Source organism: Cuculus canorus, chromosome 3 (assembly GCF_017976375.1).
Source record: "Cuculus canorus isolate bCucCan1 chromosome 3, bCucCan1.pri, whole genome shotgun sequence".
Classification (NCBI taxonomy): Eukaryota; Metazoa; Chordata; class Aves; order Cuculiformes; family Cuculidae; genus Cuculus; species Cuculus canorus.
The window spans coordinates 10,719,668-10,740,500 of record NC_071403.1 but is presented as its reverse complement, the minus strand read 5'-3'; the positions used below and the strand labels follow the sequence as shown (position 1 = coordinate 10,740,500).

General features: G+C 36.9%; 1 protein-coding gene across 6 annotated transcripts in view; it reads left to right on the top strand.

Moving 5' to 3' along the window:
• The window catches only part of KHDRBS2 (KH RNA binding domain containing, signal transduction associated 2), a 382,051-nt gene extending 362,334 nt beyond the window's left edge, over nucleotides 1-19,717 (top strand). For 2 of the 6 annotated variants that reach the window (XR_008449303.1, XR_008449305.1), the window contains 5 exons: nucleotides 2,455-2,559; nucleotides 5,567-5,746; nucleotides 11,499-13,127; nucleotides 15,292-15,896; nucleotides 16,386-19,717. The gene's annotated coding sequence lies outside the window, so the exon portion shown is untranslated. Of the gene's footprint in view, nucleotides 1-2,454; nucleotides 2,560-2,662; nucleotides 2,774-5,566; nucleotides 5,747-6,813; nucleotides 6,831-11,498; nucleotides 13,128-15,291; nucleotides 15,897-16,385 lie in introns of those variants that run through there. The other 4 variants (XR_008449304.1, XR_008449307.1, XR_008449306.1 and 1 more) reach the window with 4 other exon arrangements.
• The last annotated feature ends 1,116 nt before the right edge of the window (nucleotides 19,718-20,833 follow it).

The following is a 20,833-nucleotide window of genomic DNA, read 5'->3' as shown; positions in this document are numbered from 1 at the left end:
ACAGATCATTGGAAGTTACATAATAATGTGAAAGGACATATAATTGAAAGGCTGTCAGAAGATAAAAGCGTATCAAGTTTCTCAGAGCATTCACATTGCAACTTATGAAGTTGGATGACATTGAAAGAACAATTCAGTGCTTAATGCATGCACCTCTGGTGGCTCTGCTTTTCCACAGCACAGGCTGTTGAGGTATCAATCACAAAGCCTGTAGCATAGAATTTAGTACAGGGGTTTTCGATTAAAGAAGTTAGCCATTGCAGTTCACAATAACTTACTTTCTAGCTCAACTTTTACCTGCTGAGGACACAGTTCTTTGTCCTTGAGTAGGCAGGATTGCTCTCATCTAATTCTTCCCACTGGAAAAGAGAGGAAATAGAGTGTGGGTACATATGGAGCAATGAACAAGTGAGTAACTGCAACACAGGCACGTATTATTATTGGATTTTTTTTAAATGTCAAGCAATAATACATGAGAAATAAAAGTAAGTCTGTAACCATCCTGAAATTCTTCCAAATGTGCAGTAAAACCATAAAAGATGCCTGTATTTACTACAAATAGTAAAACTGTAGCATTACACTAATGAATTTCAAATCAATTCATCTGCATAATTTTCTGTGAAGAGGTGCTTATGAAATAAAATGAACTCCAGAATGGAAGGTTCATTGCTTCCTAATCAAAAGCAGTCAGCTCTAAACACCAGCCAGTCAGGTGATAAGCTTGTCATTTCTCACCTGTGCTCTTGCAGGGAAGTTGCCAAGAAGGCTTGACAGCCTTTAAACTTCACAGAGCATTTTTTACCTGTTTCTGAACATCACGTTTATCTACAAAAACTCCTGGGAAGGTGGGAGGAAAGGCAGAGTAACAGCAGTTCTATTAAAATATATTTACAGCAATGAATGTCAAGGAGAGTTTATGGTGTGAAAAAAATGTGTAGCATCTGAAAAGAAATATTCATCACCCCTGAAGTCTGGTTCTTTCTTGTCTAATTGTGTCCAGCTACTTTGGGGGACTGAGGAGTGTCAATGATTAATTGCCTAGGTGTCAGAGAAGTACAGGCGTGTAATGCATCATTAAAAGCAAGTCAGGAAACCAGAATTAAAATGGGAAGCTCAGAAAGAATATATTACTGCTTTATACAATAACAGCACAAGCCAAAAATCATTCACTTTCATAATTTAGAACAGTGGCAGCTCTCCAGTGAAAACATATTTACAGTAGTTTTACATTGTTTTCTACAGGCTTAGTACAAAAGGGAGAGACAAAAATTAATATGCACCAAAGCAATAACAGAGAAACCTGCTTGGAACTGTTCTTTCCTTTTAATCAGCATGAGCTCTGCTAAATAGGGGAAAGAATTATGAGTAGGTGGAAAGCATCTAGGTTACTGAGGGCAAGTCATTCTCTGGGGAATAACTGTGTGATTTAGGCAACAGAGTCTGACCTTAATGCAACTTGGGACGAACAGATCTCCTCTGTTTTAACCCAGCATGAACAGCAATCACAAGACAGCCAACTTAAAGTTACTCAACTATCTTTTCGTATGTGAAGGTCTGGTTCAATTATACCGCTGTGCTGGTAAAATTCTCTAATGCTGACTAATGTTTTCTAATTCACATCCTCAAGTGTGGACCTTACATGTATTTTAGCAATTTTTGGTGTTGGTTGAATTCCCATTAAGCTTCTGAGGTTCTTAAATTGCTTCCTGGAGTTTATTTGTCTTTTAACTTTGGTTGTAAAAGTAGCACCATAAACATTAATTGAACAGCCATTAAGCAGTATGGCTGTTTGTTTTGGGTTGATAGAGGACATAAAGCTTCATACCCTGTGGTGGAAAACAATTAGATCTGATGATGAACATGCTATTAAATATACCATTACCAGACTTCTATCAGTTTAACTTTAGAAAACAGCGACCAGCTGTAGCCAAAGCATACGCAAGTGATAGAAAGTCATATTTTAATTGTCATGTCATAGCCTGTTATAAATATTGTTGTTTCTAATGTTTTATGCTAATGACAGTGACTAATGGTACTCATTACCTCCATTCATTCTCATAAAAAATTTCCTCAAGAGAGGATGATCATAACTAGAATGCAGTTTAAAATTAAACTATTTTCCTAAAACAGAGAACATAAAAAACATTTAAATATCAAGAGATTGGCTGGCTAATTTATTTTGTTTTGAATGTGTTTGATGACTACAGCTGTTGTTAATTGTGCCATGAGTTGAACAGATATCCCTTTTAGAAATATTTTTTGGCATATTAATATACGTAAACATGTCATGTCTTGTTACGGTCTCTGCAGAGTGGGATAAAAGGTAAACCTCACAGCAGGGTACGTGTGGACAGAAAAAAAGGCTGATGCTGTGCCTGTAGAGCCTTAATATTAAGAACATCAAATTTCCTCATCCATTTCTTATTTCAGTTATGAATTCTGCTTACTTGACAGGTACAGAGTACTTCATTATGTGCACGAACAGAAATGCTTAAATGGATGAAGCAGCTATTTGCGTCTGATAGGAGCTAAGTGGGACATTAAATTAATGCCAAACAAGTGAGTGCTCGTTTTAGTTTTGTTATAAATGGCTGCAGCATAGCAGTAATGTGTTGACTCTCATGTGCTGACAACTTCTATATTTCTTACAAACTTCCCTTAGAGCCCGATGTAGAAAGACAAATTCACAGTCTGCATGATGAAATTAGTAGCAGATGCATTAATAATTTAATAAGGATCTCTGGAGACACATCATAGTTCAGCAGGAGAGTTGGTGAGTGGCTGGTTGTAACTAAAGGCTTCTGTCATACATATATATATATATCTATGTTTGCACTTACGTAAGCCCTGACTTATGTAAGTTAGGAGCCACTGCCTGTGTGTCACCTTTGGTATCAAATCCACTTCCTGCTTTTAGAAGACCTTGCACAGTTACATTTGGCAGGTCCATGAGCAGACTGCCAACCATTAATCTGGGCAGTGTGTGGCCTCCCTCGTCTTTCCTTCCCCTGTGACTGTTCCCACGCCTACAGCCAAATTCAACACAACCCCTTCTGAATTTGTCTCCGGATGATGAGTGGAGTATGGGTGACAGAAAGACTTCTACCTTATGTAAGACCCTTGCCATATAACTCCACATCTGGAGTTCCTATAGAGTTGAAACGTTTTCCTGAAGTACAAACTCCAGATTCTATGAGATAAACATTAAGAGACTGTACTGCCATCTTCATTTCTACCCCTGTAAGAAAAGTTGATGTCCTTTGATTGAACAACATGCATTACAAATGCCCAGGTTTGGGAAAAGAAGGAGCTTATGTCTTTTGGACATTAGCAAAGAAAACAAAAGGATAAACAGAAGAAAACTCCATTTTTTAAAGACACCATGAAGGTCATGATGCAATTCCTAATACCTAAATTACGTTCATTCATCATAACGAGTAGTATTGTGCTTACAAGACATTGACAGAACAGTGCGACATCTCATAGACAGCAATACTACTAGGGTAAATTCTCATGGGTTTAAAATCAGCATTTTATTGCACTAGTGCCAAGAGAATGATAGCAATTAGAATAATCTGATAATTTGTCCCAGTTAGAGGAGTAGCAAAATTTAGCACACTGTTACTGGATTAATTCCATGTAGTTGTCAGCTCTACTGTCTATGCAGATTTAGTCACTGGTTTCAAATTGCATAGGTTGAACTGACCTCTCTGTATTGCTTTCTTCTGATTACAATTTATTTTATAAACCTTGGGATCTGGAAGACAGAAAAATTCAACTTCGAAATATCTAGCAATGTATTTTCTGGAGTTTATTCAGATAAAGGAAAGCTAATTCAAATCTAATTCTTTTAAATATATTGCAGTGTTTTGAATAAGCTATAATATGATTTAATAAAGTGTACTGTCTTTAAAACAATTCTCATTAATACCAGTATGAGTTCAATTCCTTTTATTTAGATGTGCAACACTTTATTCAATAACAGAGGATATGTTTTTTATTCAGTAAGAGTTTGGTATCAATCTTGTCCAAATAAAAATATCGGAATTAAGAACTTCTTAGCATAAGAAGCATTTAAACAGTTTCTGTTGTCAGTTGAAGTAGACAATATATGTCCCAGAGATTCATATTTGTGTAACAAAATAATATCTTAATCTATTAGACGCCCTGAAATTCCCAGCAAGTGGCTCAGCTGAGAAAACAACAGTACGTTTTTTGTTTTATGATTTTGGAACACAGTGTTGGAAATCAGAGAATATCTGATTGAAGAAGTAAACATGCTAAAAGAATATCCTGGGTTCAGCATCATCTCTTCATTTGAGTAGCTTAAAACAAAGATGTGGAAATTAAATTGAATTTACATATATATTTTCAGTGGACAAAGGTAACATTTCAGAACAATATTTTTCATTTGATTAACACGTGTATAATACATTTCATTGCTGTTTAAAAGAAGTGATGTTACTGTCATCCAAGTCTTTAAGGAAAAAACTAAATACATGAAGAAGGTGATGAGATGAATGAGAAGAATATACCTGAATTACGTAGACCAAAAAAGAATAAAGATGGAGACAGTTACGAGTCAGTAACTATGGCTTTATGCTTCACATCTCTGTACAGTCGGTTTAATCCTACTAACTGCTTTTTACTAATTCTGCTATTCCCATGGAATAGGATTCTAAGTCTACTCCATGAATATTGTACAGTCCAATAACTTGTATCTTTTGTTAGCATATGCAAGGCACGTCAGAGGTGCCACTGTTTATTCTTAACATCTAAAATAATCATCATATTTCACAACTCAGAGCAGTTATCACTTATATAGAAGCAGAGCTATTGGTAAAGCCTTCTAATGAATGAATAAACCGATGACTTTTATCCAGGTTTTGCAGGTCACTGGATGTTCAAAACAGCAAAGCAAATTAAAAGAACCCCTTCTCTTTTGCTGTCATGGTAATTTTGCACTTGAGTATATGAGCATTTGCTAATATGAAAGCTGTTGAGGAAGATATGGAGTGATTTTCTTCTAGCACTGCCTTGAAAAGTAGCAATAAATGTTGCATTTCAAATTACAGCTCTACTTGAAATGTGACTCCACTTAGGAAAAAAAAAAAGAAGCCACCTTGAACACCAGGTTTTTATCCTCCAGTGACTCCCAGTCAGGGGTAATCCACTTAGAAGTAAAAAGATAATTTTCTGATTGCCAGTCCAGTGACCTCAGTGGCTACTTGTTGAGTTATGCCTCATCACTGATATTGATGCTTCTGTAGGCCAGATTTTTTTTTTTCCCTATACATTCACAACTTCTGGTCTTCATACTTTTCCTCAATTCCCTGTTTTTGTTGTTATTATTATTATTATTACTACTACTATTATGTCTCCTGAATTGTTGCACAAGTAGTGTTTAGATGTATCATTGAAATAAGTTGCCAAGTCTGTTGGTACTCTGTTCATGTACTTGTATTTTTTTACAAATTTCCCAGAAGATTAAAGAATACCTTAATCTAGATGTATGAAATTAAGGGGAAAAAAAACCCAATCACCCTTTTTTATGTTTTTTCCTCAGACGTGATTGTGGAGAGACTGGTATATGCTGAACCCTCCATAAATATTCTGCTGAGCACGAGGTTGAGGAATGGCCAAAACAGCTGAAACAGAGCAAGATGTTGCAGCAGTGAATTATTGCTTCTTGAAACTGGACAGAATATCAGCTCTCTACAATAGTCTGAAAGGAGGTCATTGTGAGGTGTGTATCAATCTCTTTTCCCAAGAAGCCAGTGATGGGTTGAGAGGAAATGGCCTCAAGTTGCACCAGAGAAGGTTTAGTTTGAATATTAAGAAAATATTTGTCACCAAAATGGTTATCGAGCTCTGGAACAGTCTGCCTAGGGAAGTGGTGAAGTTGCCATCCCTGGAAGTATTTAAAAAACATGTAGACATCGTATTTAGGGACATGGTGTACCAGTGAACTTGGCCATGTTAGGTTAACAATTAGAATCAATGATCTTAAAAGTCTTTTCCAACATAAATGATTCCATGATTCTATGATTCTTTCCTTTGGAGCTCTTGAGATGACAGACTAAGTATGGACAGTGTCCACAGAGAGTCCTAGCTCACCAAACACATACATATAGATACAATCTCTGTGTGCATCCAAATAACCCTCTGAGGGCTGTGATAACTGTGCTGAGCTGGCAGGGCGAAAAATTCAACACTGTTCAAACAGAATGTATTTTATTTCTTTCTAACCCACCCTGAGAAGCGGAAGGGCAGAGTGTTTTCAGGTATTCTTTGTGAACTGTCTTTGAATTAAACAAATCAGATGTGATGCCAATCACACGGAATGATCCAAGCTTTTGCATAAAGTGATGCTCCCTCATTCATCCCAGCAAGTAATACCACAATTCTATTTTTTCTCCTTTCTCTGAGAAAAGTGCAGCCTCTTCTGATCACAGAAAGATATGTATTTCTATCAGTTTTTCCTTTCTACTTTCTAGTCTACTGAAAGAAACTTTTCTCTCCCATCATAGTCTTCATCAGTTCTCTAACATTTCTTAATCCAATTAGTGTTGTCACCTTTCTTGCTTCCCTTCTGTCTTTCTGGTAACGCACAAGATGTCTACTGACTTTGGAATTAAAATTTCTTTATTGAACTTCAGTATTCAGAAATGTCTAAAATTAGGCACTAACTTAACACATGCAGTTCCAAAGTCTTCAGTATTGCACGGTAAACCAGACATTAAAGAGGCAGACTTCTTATTTAGGAGATGACTTTCTCTGCTGCCACTCAGTGAAACCAAATTTGTCTTTCAGATACTCTTCTGAAATGCCTGTCTCCCACGCAACTGAAGAGTAATTCAGCTGCAGTTTCCTGTTCTTTCTTGTTACCCAACCTTTACTAATCACTGCTTTTGTGGAGCTGAAATGAGATTTGTACAGAGATGCATTAAAGCAATTTTGTTGTGTTTTCAACTTACAAATAGACGTCTTTGAGAGGAATAGGATGGGTATTATGGTATCAATAAATAGGGGTTACAATCTTAACAGAAACTGGAGATCCATTCCCCATGCTTTCATCCTCTTCTAAAGAAACAAACACACACCCCCACTGATGCGCTTGCATGCTCTGAATGTCGTCCTTAACATACTTCTATATTTGGCATTTTAAGAAATAAAACAGGTTTTTTTCAACATAGACAGTGTAGTAAAGGACTTCCATAAAATAATTACAAGTTCAAAGACCTCAATTGTGACTGCTTCCTGACCACAAGTGGCTATTTCTGGCAGTTATTCCCTAGATGAAAGCACTAAGAAAGTGAATGGGAGTGCTAGAAGTACAGGAGTTTCAGGATGGAAATGGAAGCTGGAAACACAAAGTGAGAGAAGATAGAAGACTTTCTTTCCTCTGAAAAGTCATAACCGGTGAATCTCAGGTGTTGCCTCGCACAGCCAAGTGAAACTTGGGCAAAGGACGAGGGCTATAGTGTGGGTCTTAACAGTGCCTGCGTAGAAGCTAGCCAGAAAAGCCCTAGCATTGTCGGTGTCTGCAAAATCAGGTGACAATGCAGACATGAGAAGGATGACTTGGAACAGGTCATGAAAACTTCTATACCCAGACCCAAGCAGAAAGGTAGGTGTTAACACAGGAAGTTTTCTTGTCAGGACAACAGATTTTGCACTCTCTAGCTTTAACATCATGCCTACATGAAGTTAAAGCCTCCCAAAGTGAACGTAGCTTTTGACTTGTTTGTTTCTTTTCAAGCAATGGTCAAGTAGGAGCTGTTAGTATTTGCATCATTTTCCAGAATATTAAAAAAGGTGACATTTTATTAGCATTTCTGTAAGTAAGAAATAACCCAGGCTGTAATCATACTCTTATAAGAGTTAAAAACTGAAACCATCAACATGAACCACTCCTGTCTCTCAGAAAGTGGATCAGAGGTTAAATACTGTGTGTGTTTTCAGGGTGCTATATCTTTGGGTTTCACTTTAGCGTAATGGATTTGGTGAAATAAGCAATTACACTGATAAACAGAGAACTTCTTTGAGACGGAGAGATTTACCCAGAAAGGGATGTCCTGATGGGTAACCAGTGCCCAGACCTAAGGTAGGGGAAAACTCAGGAATATCAAACATTGGTAACAGTGGCCAGTAGCAATGAGTTCTCTGGGAGGAATAACTGTGCCAACAGGGAAACTTCCTCCCCAGTCTCAGGAATTTGATTTGCCTTAAAGGATACGGATTTACAGTCCATATTTTGAAAATAAAATGCCTCATGGCTTTAGAATTTTTGTCTACTTTAAATGTACAGAAGAAAGTTCAACACCAGGGTTCCTCTAGAAAATTAAAATGGAATTTAATGTGTTCATTCTTTTTTAGGAGGTAGGGAGATGTGCTTTCACCATAATTATGGCTGTTCCCATTGCCCATATACACGCATTTATGATGTGTATTAGAAGAGTTTCAGCTTAGTGCTTACTAAAAATTTGGCTTAGTGACATGTTCAAGTTCATTTAATATTGAAAAAATGTTTTTCACTGAACTCTTGTGGTTTTACTTGTTTCTAAGTTAAATGAACACTTAAGATTCTCATCAATAGGGAGCACTGACATTTTAGCCCCTAGAAGTTTTCAGGTTTTTTAGATGCAAATACAAGTGCACTTTTGGGCTATAAAATAATATAATATTCTAATCGCACTTCACATTCAACTATTTGCTGTTTCTTGGACATCTTTTATTCATTAAGCAGTTGTTTCTATTGGGATGGATACAATGACTTCATTAATCCAATGAATTTTAATAACCCTGCAAAATAAATATGAGAACTCATTTAGGCTTTTTACTAACACCACAAAGGGTTGATTTACTATAAGCCATAAAAGATGTCATTAAATCATCAGCTTGTATTAACAACTGCCTGTTGTGGTTTCTGAGATGCTCCTTTCTCTCCGACTACTCTGAGTAAGTATGTATGACTCCAAGAACTGATTCTTGCAAGGAAGTTCCAGTGTCAGACTAACATAAATAAAAAAAAAATAAAGAATAAAAATCAAATCGTATCTTACTACTGTAATGAGAAATCCTGTTCACTTCAGTGGGTCTGATGAGAAATGTATAAGTTGTAACACCTATCTCTAAAATTGTAATGTACTAAATGTAGGAACACAGAAATTTAATAAATGGGCGAAGTTTAATAAATGGGCTGCATCAAGTCAATTCAATGGTGTTCTGTGGAGTGTCGTCTGTGTAACAATAAAAATCACTATGATTTTTATTAATTCCATGAAAGTAGCACACCACCTCCAAATATTTATAGAGATCAAGAAAACTCACTTTAGGATGAGCCCTTCTTACATAGGAGAGGTAACATTTCCTGAAATGTAAACAATTGGCATCTGCTGCGCCATAATCCCTAAATCAGAAACACAAATGTTTGGATTAACAAAAAATGGAAAGTCTCATTCTTTGTTGTTGACCTCCCAATACAAATATTTTCACTTTCAGTGTCATGTGCGTGACTAGCATTCTTTATCCAGGACAGGAAAAGCAGCAGTGATTTCCCATAGTGACTTCAAAAGACCGTGAGGATCAAATTCAAACCAGTCTGGATATTCACTGAAGCTCACTGACTTCAAAAGATCTGAAATTAAGCTTTCATTTTGATACAATGCATGATGAAGCAAATGAGTTTTTATGTTTTTAAGAATCAGAAAAATAAAAAGATATCCATTTCATCCCTTTGAAAGAGTAGATGGATCTGATACAGGAAAAAGTTGAGAAAACATAGAAGTTTAGCATATGTGCACTTTTATTGGAATTTATTTTAATTTTATAAGGTTTTTAGCATTCCACTTCACCAGACACTAAGAATTTAATAAACATTACATGTTTTAGCACAGATATGGAACTGCTGTCTGTCATATTTGCAGTCAGTGAATATTGAATGCAGATATAAAGAGCAATCCATTGTACAAGCTAAGGTTATAATAATGTGCAAAAAGCCTAAACTCTAATGCTGAGAGAATGAAATTTGAAGTACTTTTCCCGAGTACTTTGTTTTTGCACAGGGATTTTTCTTGAAGTCATTAAAAACAAAGCTAGTAGAGAACACTGAGAATTTGGAGAAGGGCGAAGGAAATACTGTTTCAGTGGCAGCTGTCGGTGCTCAGGACTTGGAGCACAAGCAGTGATCTTGGAAGTCCTGCCTGTCTGGGGTTTGAGTGGTTTATAGGCCATATGACTGCCAGTAGGACAAACCATAATCAAGGCTTCTCTGGGGTTTCAGGGCTTCCGGTCTTACTCTTCTCAAGCCACGCTCCAGTCACTGCTCCCAGCCTCGTGCCAGGGGCTCTCAAAGTTGTTGGAGCTCCTCCAGCTCCATAGCAGGAGCACAAAGAAACAAGTGCTCCAGGTCAACCTGCCTGGTGAGGGGGTTTACTGCTGTATCTGCTCCTAAAAGTAATGGATGGGTAATCGCAAATTGGAGCCGGCAGTGACATTTCTGAACCAGAAGCTCTTTGGAGCCCGAGGTGGTCATCAGAGGTTGCCTTAGGCAAGATCTCAAGGAAACAGTCACTTTTCCACTGGATTCTGCCTAGCTTTACATTTGTCACAGGTACTTAAGTGCCCACTGATTTTTTTTCTGATTCTACAAATGTATTTGACTGGGAAGTAACTCTGAGTAAGTTTCATGGAAGACTTGGATTGTCCATGTACAAAAGATTAGTGCTTTGGAACGCCTACAAAACAATAAAAATTAAAATCAGTAAATACTCCTGAGTGCAACTTTAATGGTTTTAATAAATCCATCTCAAGCTCCATTTTCATGTTCTTTTAATTTCTGGATATATTATATTTCATTATACTCTGTAAGAAGAAAGAATTTTTTTCAAATTTGTCTTTAGATTAGGTATTGAAGTTTAGATCTCTGTATTAGAATTTCCATATGACTTCAAAATTATCAAAATAATTACTCATTTTCTATGCAAATATACAGGTTTTACTTTCATTTCAGAATGAAATAGGAACTTCATAAGAAATCCAAAATTCTAGGCAGTATAAAAAATGCTCCCTGAATCCTAATGTCAATATTCAGCTATTTCCCTTTTCAAAATAGGGTGTAATTTTATTAGACATTACTTTAACCCCAGGGTAAAGGAAAGTGGTTCTTGAATTGTTAAAATATAAGCTGTGTACATTTAAGCTGTTGGGGATCTATTCTGTGTCTCCAGCAACAGAAAAAGCTCTTTCCAGTGGTTATAACTTTTAATGATCAAAGTTTGAAATAACCCATATATTGATGTGATTATGGGGAAATCTAGTTTTTCTCCACCCTTACAAAAAAGCTCTTAGAAAACATTACAAAAACATATTATATTATGACCACTGCCTTGACTCTAGAATTGACATAGTACAGCACAATTGCATTTATAGTTTGTGCAGTAGTACGTTTGATCTTTTTTAATTTTTTAATTTATTTTTTTTCTTTATGTTTCTAGATATTGTCACAGTAAGTTATTGACCTGCAGCACGGTGAGAAAAATTAGAATGGACCTCTTAAATCATGGCCATACAAGGAACATAAGTGTTGAGAATGCTCTGGCTCTGGGCGTCTGTGTGGCAATACATCCATATGCTGTCTACTTAACCATGACAGGCAAGCAGGACACAAATATGGGTGAAAAAATTCACCTTTGATTTCTAATCTGTGTTTTATTCAGCAATAATACTGGCGAAGACCATCCTAAACCTTGGGTTAGTCTCTGTTGTAGGATGATATTTGTATTTCTTGCACAGAAAAGAGAATTTTTTCTAATTTTTCAAAATGCCAAATACAGACAATCACAGCCATCATTAATAGGATCTGTTCAGGAGTTTACATCTTTTTTTTTGTTGTTTCTTTTTTCACTTGTGAATACCGAAGCCACATTTTTTGGTTAAAAACCTATAAAAAATATTCTTAGAATCACAATGCACCTGGGAATTTTTGATAATTTTTATTGTAAGTAGCCCGGTTTACTTCATCATTATTGTACAGTTCTACTACCTGTATTCATAAGGAACGCCTGCATGACATTTATGAATACTGCAAGGTTGAGAAATACCCTGCAGGAATTAAAAGCTTTGTCTTTTTGCAAAATAGGTGAGTGATTACGGACTGCTTCATTGCCAAAAAACAATAAAGGAAATTTGCATGAAATCAAAGTAAATACAAGGATGTAATGGTTTGACAAACAAGCATAAAGTGGTACTTGGAGAACCAAGTCTGAAGAAACTTACCTGATATCTAACTTCATACAAAAATCTGTTATGGTAAAGTCTTTTCCACTACCAGGAAATCTATCCAGCTACCATGTTCATGTTCATGTCTTAAGACAAGAGGACTGAGCTACTTAACTCTTTGAGAAAATTCTGTGACTTTTCTAAAAAAAAAATTTAAAAAAAAGAAGGAAAAAAAGGAAAAAAAATGAAAAAAAGAAAAGACTTAACCTTGATATCCATTGATAAAATTGTATTTTTCTAACTAAAAGACAGAATTCCCTGAAAAATTAAGCTATCACTAGTTAATGCTGTCAAAATACCACATCTTAATTGTTCATGCTTGTTTAATTAGATTTCACTCTTTCTTCCCTCTTGTTTTGAGTGGTATTTGTCCAGTTGTTATTCTCCAGGCTCTTTTTTCACAGTCTCTTAAAAACAAAACATAAAACCAATGATGCTGAAGTTTATGTAGGGTTGATATTAGGCAAAAAATTAAAAGTGTCTCATCCTGCTGTCGATAGGATGCGTATGTGTAGTTCTCCATGTAGCACTTTAAAGGGTAAGTGACAGCAATCTCATTCTGAGAAGAGGAAGAGCCATATGGCTCCATTTTATGGGCGGCTGGTTTTATAATTGCTCAGAACAAAACGCTCATGATCCTTAAACAGATTCAGATTACTTGTGTAGGTGGGCAAAGAAGCTGTGCACCGTGCCATAGATTTCTAGTCTTTTCCACGTACTGCCCTGTTAGGAAGGTAGGCTGAGGATTGTGTTTGTCAAGAAAGAGGAGAAAAAGACCTGCATGTTTCCTCCAGGGAATCTATTGATTCAGCAGGAGTTTCTTATGGTTTACGTGGTTACTTAAGGTAAGGCTATAGTAATTAGTTCATATCTGTAGTCTGTAGTGCCTCCGATTACGATTGCTATGGGAATGCATTTCGCCGTTTCGAAGGCATCCCAGGCAGAACACAGCAGTCTGTGGTGATGAGCCATGTTGCTGTTTTGAATACATAGACTAGCAACTAGAAAAAGTTGTAAGTCTGCATTTCAGTCACTATTTGGGCGCTTGCCTGGCTACACACTCGTGTGTACGCATGAATACTAGACCTTTGAAAGGATCTGACATTGCTTGCTTTGGCTTTGCTCCTTCCTTTTGATACTGAGCTGTCTATGTGAACTGAAAGTGAGAAAGCAGTTAATATCATATATAATTTCATTGTAAATCTTTCCTGATTGATGAGTTGCCTTCTCCTGGGAACCAGCACTGTAGCATAAACCAATTGGTATAAATTGCACCTAAAACTGCTTCTTGGGGTTTGGCTTCTTTTCTAGGGAAACGTGTTTTTCATTAATACCAATGTTCAGACTCAGGAAAAAATGTAAGGAAATGTGTTATACACAGAACTTTAAGCTATTGCTCTTCTTGATGACACTAACCTGTTTTCCTACTGAGAATCTTGTGCATTGTTACCTTTCATTGCATGCCCGTGTTCATCTGTTAATACTTGTGGGTGTGATACAAACCACTTAAAAGACTTTTACTGCCCAGACTAGGTAGTTTCCTGTATTACACCGACATATTTTCCTGTTGTATCTTTGGTTTGATTAATGCTAATACAACGATTCTTATACTGATCTACAGAAACAGTAAAAGTAAACAACAGTCAACAAATTGCTGTGATAGATAGTGCAGTCCCTCGGGAGGCATTCATAAGCTAAACATGAACGTTGTGTTATTCTCTCTCAGGAGCACTATTAGAAGTCATTGTATCACTAAGTGTGTCCATAACATCATTCTCAATGCTGGACGGTTCTCCTGGTTGGAGGTTATCAATAGTCAAAATCATTTTGCTGTTGAACAGGAAGTGGAAAACAGCCTAAAGGGTTAAACTTCCAGTTCATAGTCCTACTAATGCAAGCGTTTACAGTTAGCAGAACCAAAGGGTGTCTTTTTTGTTTGTTTTGATTAATAGTTTTAGTCTCTTTTAATCCTGAGGTAACCAGAAAAGTAATAATTTAGAGACGGTCGCAGTGTCACTGCAACAATACATTGGATATGAACTATGAGTAGGATGATATTTGAAGACAAATAAAATTCTCCTAACAGTAAATAGTATTCAGAAATCAGCACAGATTTATTTGTTCATAATGTTTGTGAAACTTTTACTGGAAAGCCATGTGGCACTATGATTTGTTGAAAAGGATGTTGAAAATAATAAAAAGAGAATATACTGAAATGAATCAAATTTAGGGAAAATGCATCTATGGCTAGACACAAAAAAATTCTATTACTTCATTCAAAACTGAGAAGCAGATTGGCTGCAGCCATCAGATACCTACAGGCAAAAAGGATTTCTGACAATTTAGAGCTCTCTGATTTAAAAGAAAGGAATGCCTAATTAGCTGGAGTCAAGAATTCCATTCTGTCCCCACTGTGCCCACTCCATTCCCCCCCACGATTTAACAATGGGAATTTTTAACTGTTCAAGCAACCTCTGTCTTTCCAAAAGATATGGTACATCTCATACAGAAGCTACAGAGGCTGATAGAAAATTTTTGAGACCACACGGGAGTTTAGATTAGACAATAATGTACAATTTCTTCTGCCTTTCATATGTATTTCTTGATTTAAGAATCTGTAAATCAACAAAGAAGAATAAGGGTAACAGAATCTGGCCTTCAGTCATATATATTTTATCATTTAATTACATTTCTATTTGAGGATTATAACTCAGTTCTCTTATGACTTCATCTCTGGAACTTTTCACAGATCCCAGAAATAGAGCCTTTCTTATTCTTATAATTAAACTTTGAAGCAAATAGAAGCTCTTCAGCCTTCTGAATTGTCATGAAGAAAATTTAAATAAACATAATTTTACCTTCTTTATTGCAAGTGAACACAGCAGTGATGTAGCACAGAAAGTGTTAATGTCTGTTGAAGCCCTTGAGCTATACAAATGTGTGGGTCTTTTTTGATCGTGCTTGGTATGCTATGTCTTGACTAGGTCTTATTCCGTTCTGTTTCTACAGGTTAGTGAGACTTTAATCAAGGAAAAAAAAATCTAATGAACAGCAATTTAATATACAGCAATTGGAAAGGCCAAAATGGTACATTGCATCCTTATTATCCAAAAGAACAGATGAGTTTAATATCCCGGCAGCATTTTCCTGTGAAGAAGATATTAAACAAGAACTCAAAATGGCACAAGGTTCTCTCTTCATTTTTATGACAAAGTTGTAACAAGGTGATCAAACTATATAGAACAGATCTCTTTCTCTTTTAAGGTTCAGGCTGTACATCCTGCCTAGAGTTCAAAAATCTAAACTAACCGAAGAACCAACACACGTGCTATTTGTGTCAGGTCTTTCGCAACATATTTTTCTGTTTACATGACCTGTTTTTCATCAATATTTTCTTGCCTTAAAGAAAGGAAGACATTTTAACAGAAGATACAAAACGCAATGAGTTTTTGGCAAATTCTAACTATGTTAAACTTCAAAAAATCATGCACTGCATCAGCACCACTTAAAATGTAGATTTTTCAGTTTCTCGTTGAATAGACCTAAGAAGAAAAAAATAATGCATTCCAACAAACAACACATTGCATGTGTCCTGCTTTGGAAAGCACCTGGAGGTATGGAACTGTTCGAAATTAAAGGAATTTGCATTATATCCCAAAGGTTGTTAACAATTTGATTAATATAAGGAACCGTCACAACTTGTTTTCTTAAATTATTATCTGCATGAAGACTTTTAACTTATGGGTCTAAGGAGAGGAAAAATAACCTTCTCCAGCTTGACGTGTTGTATTTTCACACTAAAATACACCATCAGGATACTTGTGTTGAATCTTATTATGACAAATGAACAAATGATATTCTTAAAAATAAAAAAAAACCAGTCTATGGCATGCACTTCTGCTAGTTACTTGTATTTGTTCCACATGAGATATGAGAATTCTACTAATACAAAAAAATGTAACAGTTATATATTAAAGAAAACACTTCATATCATTCCAAAAGATGCCTGTCTTGAAGTATTGCTGGCTAAAGTAGACCTATGTGGATGTGTGAAAGCTCACAAGTAGAAATCATATCAAACCTCTTTTTTTCACATCATTTAGGGAATGCATTTGGAAAAGAATTTCTCCACAGTACATTACATGCAGCATCTTGCTGAGAAAAGGCATTCTGCTTTGGTCAAGAGAGAGAAGATGAACATATCCAGAATATGGTTTCAATGTCTGGAGTGAAAAAAAAAAAAAAAAATATATATATATATGTGTGTGTGTTTGTGTATATGTACTTGGATTTCTCTTTTCTTTGGGTGATTTTATTTTCCACTGGAGATTGTAAGTGTATTTTTCATCCTTTGTTTCGCAACTATAAAGTAGGATAGATTCTTCAATGCATTGGCAATGCGCAACCTATTTTGAAACTTCAAAGGTTTTGCGAAACTTCAGACAAAAATCCCTAATGGGTGTTCATTTCATAAATGCCTACAGAAATTAATGTTTTCCATGAGTCTAGAAAAAAAGCAGTAGATAAAATGTAAAGTTTCTATCAAGTTCCTTGTGATTTAGCTAATAGTCCTTGAAACTGAAATGAATGCAAATAGCTCTTTTCTACTTCCCGACCAGATATATCAGCCAGGTGTACGCAGAAAATAATAAACAAAACTATTTTTGCAGTTCCCAATTAGTATTCAAAATAGAAATCCATGAATTTTTGTAATTTTAATTGCAAAAATACTGACCATATATGCTTTTGCTATGAAAGAATAAAATATGTGCTGCTGTTTTCATCTTTAAAAGGATCGTAGTTAAGGAACAGCTGAGTAGGAAATCCAGGGTATTGAGGGGGAGACTCAATGTGTAGTCATACAAACAACTCCAGGATTTCTCAGAAAGTGAGTCCGATATATCAGATGAAGATAGTGGGGGTTGTTACACTTTTTTTCAGTTGTTCATTATTATGCAAAATGCTGTTACTGGGTCACAAGTCATTTAACATCGAGAACACCTTGAACACATTATGCAGCGCTATGTAGTTATTTCATGAAATGGAGTTTTTCCAGTAGGTGATCGCAGTTGTTCTTTTCTGAAAAATCAAGTACGTCTTATGAACCAATAGGGCAGTTTGAAGTTAACCTTTAAGAGGCATTTAGTTTCAGCACTTATCTTCAGTAAATCATGTGGTGGTAGGACATTTCCACAAAGTCTTTCTTTAATGAGGAATGTGAAGAGTAAAAGTTGGATGTAAAATGTTGGACCTGTGAACCCATGAGCCATATCTCAAAGCATAGGATCATGTAATCCTCTGTGAAATATTTTCATTGAATTAATAGCAGATGAAAAAAAAGGTGTAGATGACAGGAAAGATGTCATATTGAAACAAGATCACAAGAGGGAGAGATCAAAACACAGCAGACCATGTGCAGCACACACACGAATTTGCATCAGGAGCTGCTGGTTCATTGTAAGAAAGGCACTCCGACTCTGTGAAGCGTTGCTTAAAATACCGTTTATTGCAGTTAACACTATAAAGAAAAAGAAGTTAGTACAGATAATTTTATGTCCCTTCAGATGCTGGAAACCCTGAGTTATGCACCATCAAATGGACCTCCAAGTAGAGCGCAGCATCCTGTGCAGATCCTGTCTATGTAAAAGTTACCCAATATTTCAGTCTTCTGAGCTCTTGTAAAGACTCCTGTTTATCATTTTCACTGTCAAACAACATATAAGCACATGAGAATTTGTTGTTGCTTTTAAATAAAGGCAAGGACCCACTGGTGGTACAGTAGGAGGGACCACGTGGCAGCTGTCCACAGGCTGCTTCGTTACAATTAGCCAGCTAAATTTATCCAGCGATCAGAGGATGTGCACACCACTGCCCAGACCTGAAGATAATGTTCCGTGCACAGCATAGGTTTGGACCTGTTCAGGGCAATTGCTCTGTGAGTTACTAACTCCTCTTCTGGTCAGAGGAGGTGAAACTAGATGATCTTTAAGGTCCCTTCCAACCCAAACTATTCTGTGATTCTATGGTTCTATGATTCGATGATCTCTACACACATGCATGCCTATTTTGCATCCACAATATGAAAAGGTCCTTTTGTGCTTCCAAGTCAACTGATGCATTGTATTCCAATCTACACACACTGAAAATCTGTACACCATCTATTGCAAACACTCCTTTGCACAGGTGTCTGTGTCCATCAAGTTGGAGCTGTGCAAGAAGTCAGATGGGTTTAGAATTATGCAATTTGTACCTCCAAATGTTGCTAAAAGGCTACGGAAGTACATGTTTACAAGTGTACTTTTTGTGCCTGCAGCTCAAAATCTGGTTATACTTGCATTTTAATTTGTTTTGTTTTGTCACACGGTGTAACTTCATATCATATGAATAAATAATCCATGAGCTAGAAAACACACTAAAATCAAAGGAATAAAGTCAGTTGCATTATTAAAAAGAGATTAAAATAATATGACATGAAAAGCATTTTAGAGACAATATAACCTTCCTGATTTACTGATGTGCACAGGAGCTAATACATCATTCAGCCCCGCTGCCACCTGACAGCTGCTCAGCATCTGATGGGAAATGTGATGGTGGTCACAGTCCAGTTCGTAGTGGACAGGTGTCAGCATCACAAAAATCATATTCATAACTGGCACTAATTGGCACCTTTGTTGACAGTCTCAGAAGAGAGGCCGGTGATTGAATCTGTGTGGAGGCTGCTTTTCAGGCTCTGGTGGTGTGGGACACTGGGCTCAGCTCTTCCTTCACAGAAACCATCGTTTGTCTTGCACGTATTTCAGAGGAACACAGTCGGGTCCTGACGCTCTGTATTTGCCTGTAGATTCTATGAGCGTGCGCGTTGCTGTGAGGTACCTCTGGAAGTGATGCCCCCATACAGAGTGTCAGACACGTTTGGGGGGCGCTAAAGCCTGCCCACTGATGCTTGCCTGCGGAGGAGCCTGTGCACTTGGGCTTGGGCTGGAAGAAGACCAAAGGAGATGAAACCAAAGGCCATTGCTGGTGTAAAGGAGAAGCCACACGACTCACAGGGAGCTCCAGTATCACCTAAGCTTTTCTCAGTTTTAGTTTATTTTAGACGCAATTGTGATTCTGTGGACTTTTAGTAGGCACTTCATTCCTCCTTGCTATGTGGTATTCTTTTGTATGAAGGTCACAATATTTGTCTCACCTCTGATGGAATTCAATAGACACATTAAAACTCAGGCTTCAGATTTATAGGAACTTTGGTTTCTTAATAATCCTGTTAAATGAGTTGTAGGCAATGACTATTGAATGTATCCATTTTGCATTTACCCATCTTTCCAGTCACTTTGTTGAATATTAAATACAGTTTCTTCTTCCACTCAGCCTGCCTTGTCCAAATTAGCATTTTAAATTAATTTTCCTTTGCTGTTTGCAAGTTGTGACTGTAGAATTTCAGAACGTTTTTATGGTAATAAAAAGAAGTAATAAATGGGTGATAACTTTGATTGCAATTAGCAGCAGTAACTGAAATATAGAGAGGTTATTAGAGCTCATTAGTACCTTTTTGCAAAGTGAGGGAAGGAAGGCGGGAAGAAAGGAAGGGAGAGAGGGAGGAAGGGAGAGAGGGAGGAAGGGAGAGAGGGAGGAAGGGAGAGAGGGAGGAAGGAAAGGAAGGAAGGAAGGAAGGAAGGAAGGAAGGAAGGAAGGAAGGAAGGAAGGAAGGAAGGAAGGAGGGAAGGAAGGAGGGAAGGAAGGAGGGAAGGAAGGAAGGAAGGAAGGAAGGAAGGAAGGAAGGAAGGAAGGAAGGAAGGAAGGAAGGAAGGAAGGAAGGAAGGAAGGAAGGAAGACAAAAAGCAAAGGAGGTAAAAAACCAAAAGGTAGGAAAGTAGGGAGGGTCAGAAAAAGGAAAGAAAGAACATTTTTGATTTCATACATATGGGAAAAATATCAAATTTATTGCACCTGGCATTGTTGCTATATAGACAAAAGTAAGAAAACCGAAAAGTCAGCTAAAATATATCATAAAAAACCTAAAAAAAATATGTGACTAGCCTGAGGTTCATCTGTATAATTTTACCTAAGGCCTACCTTCATTAGAAATGGTAAGGATATAAGATAACATGAGCACTTACAGAGGCTCAGGACAGTCACCGAGCCAGATTCTGATCTCACCGCATTGATTTTGCACTGCTGTGTTACATCCGATTTCAAGGGAATATCTTCTCATTTACATGTATCTACATAAATTCAGGATCAAGCCACCAGCTTTTGCTTCTTCCAGTGTTAATAATGAGCAGTGGCCACTATAGTGTGCTCCTAAGGACACTCTGGAAAAAAGAATATGTCATCGTTAGCCTAATGAGGAGAAAGAGGGAGAGAGATTGCTAAATGTTTTCTCTCTAGCCCAATTAAAGGAGAAAGAGCAAGACAAAGAGAAGGGGAAGGTGTGCTAGAGGGAGAGCTGTGTACATGACAGATTTCATCCTGTCTTTAGCTACAAGAGGATTCTCGTTAGGTAGAACTTAAAAAGGCAGGAGGACATGGGAATGCAAAGGATAAACCCTTC